Source organism: Lepus europaeus, chromosome 1 (assembly GCF_033115175.1).
Source record: "Lepus europaeus isolate LE1 chromosome 1, mLepTim1.pri, whole genome shotgun sequence".
In the NCBI taxonomy this organism is placed as follows: Eukaryota; Metazoa; Chordata; class Mammalia; order Lagomorpha; family Leporidae; genus Lepus; species Lepus europaeus.
In genome coordinates, this window is record NC_084827.1 from 50,368,411 (window position 1) to 50,375,184 (window position 6,774).

Consider the following 6,774-nt stretch of genomic DNA (forward strand, 5'->3'; position numbering starts at 1 on the left):
CATTAATGCCAAAGTCGTCATGTGGTAGTTCTCTTTGGCTGGCAGCATTGCCCCAGAAATGGTCAAGACTGGACTGTTAAAGGAGCATGGTCAGAAGGAGAATGACATAAAAAAGTATGAAATGGTGGAAAAGATATCTGGGGTGTCTTATGACTTACATGGAGTCCTGGTTACCAAGGATGTGGCCCATCTACAAATGCAGTGCTGTATCAAGAATCCTTGCACGTGGTGCTGGATTCTCCTCTGGAATACAAGGAGAAAGCAAGGCTGACATAGATTATACAAGAGGAAGATTATGCCTGACTTGTCCAACAGAAGAAGAGAGCTTCCAGCTTGCATCCCCACATATGTGCACTTAATCTCAGCTGGTCTGCCTGAGACCCCTATGTGTCAACCCTAGTCCTTCACACAGCACCATTTCTGCTCAGGCACGATGAAAGAAACTATCATGAACCAGGAAAAACTCACCAACCTGCAGGCACAAGAGCGTACTGGTTGGAAGGGAACTGCTCGCAGAAAGAAGGTGGTTCATGGAACAGCACCTGCAGATGATTAAAAAAATAAATAAATAAACATACGACTTCAGTTCTCTTTCAAGAAATCAAGGTAAACAACATCTCTGCTACTGAAGATGTGAATATGTTTACAAACCAAAGAACAAGGCTCCACTGTAACAGCCTCCAAAATTCAGGCTTCTCTGGCAGCAAACACTTTCACCATCACAGGCCATGATGAGGCAAAGCAGCTGACAGAAATGCTCTCCAGCGTTGGAAACCAGCGTGGTGCGGACATCTGAACAGATTCAGGAGGCTGGCTGAAGCTCTGCGCAAACAACCTGTGGCTGGAAAAGCACCATTTGCATCTGGAGAGGAGGAGGAGGAGGAGGAGGAGGAGGAGGAGGAGGCTGGAGATCTCGTGGAGAATTTTGTTGAGACCAGTTAAGAATGAGGCAAAACAGGAGTTCACTTCCGAAGAAAGTAAAACTTGAAGAAGTTCCGGGAGCTGCTGTTTTACATTAGGACTGTGTTTTAAAGATATTTTGCGTGGGATCCGATAAAATCTAGACCTCTTATGCTTATGTTCTTATGTCCATGCCCCTTGGACAGTGCAGCTCTTTTCTGTTTTTGCTTCTACACAGTTCATTCTTTCCAACTAATTAAGCTGAAGAAGCCTGGGAATAAAGTTTGAAACAAGGTTAATAAACTTCTTTGCCTGCACCACTCTCATCAAGGGAGCCAGCAAAGAGATTCTGAAGCAGAACACAACCTCCAAGATGCCATGCAAGTGTGTCACAACATTGTCCTGGACCTTCAGCTGCTACCTGGGATTTGGTGCCTCTGCAAAGGCTTTGACCTATCCCTTCACAGAAAAAAATCCTGAGGCCATGGCAGGTTTGGAACAATGATGACAAAGGTCTGTGGCCCGGGCCCTAGAGGTCCACCTTCTACCCTGATCCAGAACTGTGGGGGCCAGAACCATCAGTCTACTTACATACCTGTGGACCATACACAAAGAGAACTGTGAGACCTACGCATTAATTGGCGACACAAATATTTTTGCAGATACGAAAAAAGTGCCCATGGAGTTGCAAAGGTAGAAGACAGCAGTGGAGGTGGCAGTTCTATGGCTTTGGATTACTAACATCATCTTGGCCAAAAAATGAAGATTGATGAGCAGAGACAGCAAGGTGGGGCTCCTGACTCTGGCTGTCTAAAGGAGTGACTGGTCAACAAGAGGACCCCAACACAGAGAGCCAGCAGAGTCTCCTGCTCCCTGAGTCAGGGTGCCAAGGACACTGTGAACACCGTTGTTCGGAAGGGATCAGGTTGGAGGCATTCACCAGGCTCTTCCTATTGCAGATCACTTTGCAAAAGGCAATGGCATGTAATTCTCTATCATAAGCTTTTCATTTAGTTTGTTTGCATTGATTAAACATAAATCACTTGAGAAAATTGTTGAAGTCAGAGGAGGTTTTATTATTACATTAATTTGATAAAAATAACAAATATTGGATTGCACATGAAAAAGCATGGATTATTTTAATTTATTCAATCCTTTTCTATAATACTGTTTAAAATTTTAGAAATTATCATTTTCTACAAAATAAATTCATATTTTGATTAGACTTTATTCCAAAGGCTTTTATACTTGAATATATTTATAACAAAGATTTTTTTCCGTATAATAATACTATAGGCATGTAAGAAAGCTCTTTCTGTATAGCTGAAAAATTTAAAGTGCTTATGAATAGGACTCCATAGGTCTGTTTTCATAATAATTTGAATTTGATATATTTAACTAGCTAATCTATGTTTTTGGTTTAGTAGCTCTTTTTTACCAATTTTTCTGCTCATAGAAACACCATATTGCAAATTTTTTAACACTACAGCATATTCTTTTACAATAATATATGTTTTGCCTGAAACTTATATATATTCAATATATATCCTTTATCTTTGACTTTTGAATATTATTTAACTATAGTGTTATGTCACAAACTGTTGTAGTTATATATTTATTTTTATAGTTTTACTGCATTTATAATTCAGTATCATCTTTGTTTAATGCAATTGCTTGTTATTTTTTAAAAGATTTATTTATTTATTTGAAAGTCAGAGTTACACAGAGAGAAGGAGAGGCAGAGAGAGAGGTCTTCCATCCACTGGTTCACTCCCCAATTGGCCGCAACAACTAGAGCTGTGCCTATCCGAAGCCAGGAACCAGGAACCTCTTCTGGGTCTCCCACGAAGGTGCAGGGGCCCAAGGATCTGGGCCATCTTCTACTGCTTTCCCAGGCTATAGCAGAGAGCTGGATCAGAAGTGGAGCAGCTGGGACTAGAACCAGCACCCATATGGGATGCTGGTGCTCCAGGTGGCAGCTTTACCCACTACGCCATAGCATTGGCCCCTCTTTTGATTGTTTGCTTAGCTGTACAGAAACTCCTTTGTTTGATGAATCCCATTTGTCCACTTTTGTTTTTGTTTCCTGTGCATTTGAGTTCTAATCTAAAAAATAAGCAAGTTCTTTCCCATCAAAATATCATAATGCATTTCTTCCATGTTTTCTTCTGTTATTTTCAAATTTGCAGGTCTTAAACTTAGGTTTTTAATCTGTTACAAGTTGAATTTTCGGCCGGTGCCATGGCTCACCAGGCTAATCCTCTGCCTGCGGTGCCGGTACTCCGGGTTCTAGTACCAGTTGGGGTGCAGGTTGTTCTGTCCCTGTTGCTCCTCTTCCAGTCCAGCTCTCTGCTTTGGCCTGGGAAGGCAGTGCAGGATGGCCCAAATGCGTGGGCCCTGCACCGCATGGGAGACCAGGAGGAAGCACCTGGCTCCTGGCTTCAGATCCGTGCAGCACACCGGCTGTAGCAGCCATTTGGGGGGTGAACCAATGAAAAAGGAAGACCTTTCTTTCTGTCTCTCTCTCTCACTGTCTAACTCTGCCTATCAAAAAAAATTAAAAAACTTTTAAAAAAGTTGAATTTTCTACCTGATGATGAATGGGCTTACTTTTAGGGTCTCCATTGTGTTCCATTGATTTATAGATAAGCTTTAATGTCAATATGATGCTATTTTAATTACTATGGCATTATAATATATTTTGAAATGATTTTATTCCTTTACTCAAGATTGCTTTGACTGTTCAGAGTCTTCTTGGGTTCCATACAAATTTTGGTAGTGCCATGGGTATATTGGCAAAGAGAGATTTTCAGAACAGTTTTTATTTTTCTAAAGATTTATTTATTTATTTTTTTTTTATTTGTGAGTCAGTTAGAGGGAGAAGTAGATAAGGAGAGAGAGAGAGATCTTCTATATGCTGGTTCATACTGCAAAATGGCTGCAATGATCCAGGCTGGGCCAGGCCACTGCCAGGAGCCTGGAGCTACTTCCGGGTCTCCCAACGTGGGTAAAGGGGCAAAGTTCTTGGCCCATCCTCTACTGCTTTCCCAGGTGTATTAACAAGGAGATGGATTGTAAATGGAGCATCCAGGACCCAAACTGCTGTTCATATGGGATGCTGTCAGCTTTTACCCACCTAGCCACCATCCAGGCTCCCAGCCCCAGTTTTGAGGTTTTATATATGCAGTATGCCATCTGACAACAGTGATTAATTTTACTTCCTTCTTCCCTTTGTGTGTGTTTTTTTTTTTACAGATTTATTCACTTGAAAGGCAAAATTAGAGAGAAAGACAGACAGAGAGAGAGAGAGAGAGAGAGGAATCTTCTATCCACAGGTTCACTCTCCAAATAGCTGCAATAGCCAGGGTTGGGCCAGATAAAAGCCAGGATCTTAGGTTTCCCTCATGGATTGCAAGGCCCCAGGCACTTGGGCCATCTTCCACTGATTTCCAGGCAAACTAGCAGGGAACTGGAAGTGGAGAAGCTGGACTGTGACTGATGCTGCTATGGGATGCCAGCATCATAGGCTGTGGCTAAAACTGCTGTGTCGCAACTTAGGACATAATTTCCTTCTTTTCCATTTGGATGCCCTTAATTTGCTTCTCTCATCTAATTGCTCTGGCTAGGATTTCCACAAAAGTTATTAAACAAAGTTATGCAATTTGGCATGCTTGCCTTATTATAGATGTTTACAGAGAAAACTGCTAGTTTCTCCTCACTCAGTTTGATATTAGATATTATAAGGTTATGTATGGCCTTTACAATATTAGAGTACATTCCTTCTATCCTAACTATTTTTTTTCAGAAACTTCATCATATACAATAGATTTTATCAAAGGTCATTCTGTATCTGTTAAGATGATCATATGACTTTTGTCCTTCTCTGTATGATGCATATCCTGTTTAAACATTCCTGTGTGTTGAACCAACCTTGCATCCCTGAAATGACAATGGTGAATCACCTTCTTAACGTGCTATAATATTCAGTTTGCTAACATTGTGTTGAACATTTTTGAGACTATGTTCCTCAAGAATATTGACTTTTAATATTATTTCTTATTGTGTCTTCATTTTTTTGTCAAGGCAATTTTGGCCTTATAAAATGATATTGGGGGAATTCCCTTCTCTTATTTTTTTGGAATAATTTAAGAAGGGTGATGTTAATTATATAAATATATAGAATTCAGCAGTGGGGCCATGTGTTCTTGGGCTTCCCTTTGACGGTAGCAGTCTACTTAATGATTCAATCTTGTTATTTGTTATTGGTCTGTTTAAGGAACTCTATGTTTTCATAGATCTTATTATGATCTGTGTATACAGGAATCTGTCCATTTCTTCTAGATCATGAAATTTATGAAATTTGTTGCCAGATAGTTGATCATAGTGGACTCTAATACTACTTCATTTTTCTGTGGTGTCAGTCGTTATATCCCTCTCTGCATCTCTGATTTTATGTGTTTGATATTCTTTCTTTATTCATAGTTAGTCTGAATTTGTCCATTTTGTGTATCTTTTTTTTTAAAGACACCTTTCATTTCATTGATATATTGTATGGCTTTTAGCCTAAACATCATTTATTTGATGTCTGAATTTTAGTAAATTTCTTTCCCTTTACTAATTTTGGATTTGACTTACTTATTGTTTTTCTAGTACATTGAAGTGCCAAAATAAGCTGTTTGAGATATTTAAACTTTCTGAAATATAGGCATTGACTACAATAAAGTTTCCTTTTAGTGCTTTATTTGCTGTGTTCCATAGCTTGTGGAAAGTTATCTTTTCATTTTTATTCATTTCAATACATGTTAAATTTCCTTTTTAGTTCCTTCCTTGATCCATTTGTCCAAGAATAAGATGTTTCATTTCCTTGTGTTTATGTAGTTGCCCAAGTTTGAATTTTTCTCTCTTTTATCCCCTCTTTTTTAAAGGCAAGTAGAGAACCAAGATTTATTTATAGCAAAATACACATCCAAGGAACAAATGCAGGGAAGCTTGAAGGACGAGGAACTGTCACAAAGTTGTTCTTGTTATTGAGTTCTAATTTTATTTGTTTGTGGTCAGAAAAGGTATTTGATATTAATTTGATATTAAAAATTGCTGAGTTTTTGTGTGACCTACCATATAATCTGTCCTGGAGAATGGTCCATGTTATTGAGGAGAAAATGTATTCTGAAACTGTTAGATGGAATAGTCTTTACATGTTTATTAGGATTAATTGATAATAGGGTACAATTTAACTCTGCTGTTTCTTCATTGATTTTCTGTCTGGACTATCCATTTGTGAAAGTAAAGTATTGAAACACACTGCTCCTATAGAATCTATATCTTCCTTTATGTCTTAATATTTGCTTTATATATTTGGCTGCTCTGAAAATGGGTAAATTTTAACATTTACAATTGTTACATTTTCCTCCTGGATTGACCTCTTTGTCATTATAAAATGACATTGTTTGTCTCTTTTTATTTTATTTTTTTTTACTTAAAATCTATTTCATCTGATAGAACTACGGCTTTTTTTGCTTTATTTTGGTTCCACTTACAAGTTTCAATTTATTTCTTTGCTTCACTTTTGAACTAAGCACATCCTTACAGGAGAAGTGAGCTTCTTATAAGCAGAATATAGTTAAGTCTTGTTTGTAGTCGTTGTTGTTTTTAGTCCACTGAGTACTTTAATCATAAATTAGAGAATTTAATCCACCTATAGTTAAGACAATCATTCAGAGATATTGATACTTGTTTTCCAGTTTTATTACTTTTCTTCTGTTTCTCCCTCTTTTTTTTTTTTTTTTTATTTGACAGGTAGAGTGATAGACAGTGAGAGAGAGAGACAGAGAGAAAGGTCTTCCTTCCGTTGGTTCACTCCCCAAATGGCAGCTA

General features: G+C 38.3%; 1 pseudogene; it reads left to right on the top strand.

Annotated features, from left to right (window-relative positions):
- Nucleotides 1-433: 433 nt before the first annotated feature.
- LOC133762583 (transcription factor BTF3-like) lies at nucleotides 434-942 on the top strand (annotated as a pseudogene).
- Nucleotides 943-6,774: the final 5,832 nt, after the last annotated feature.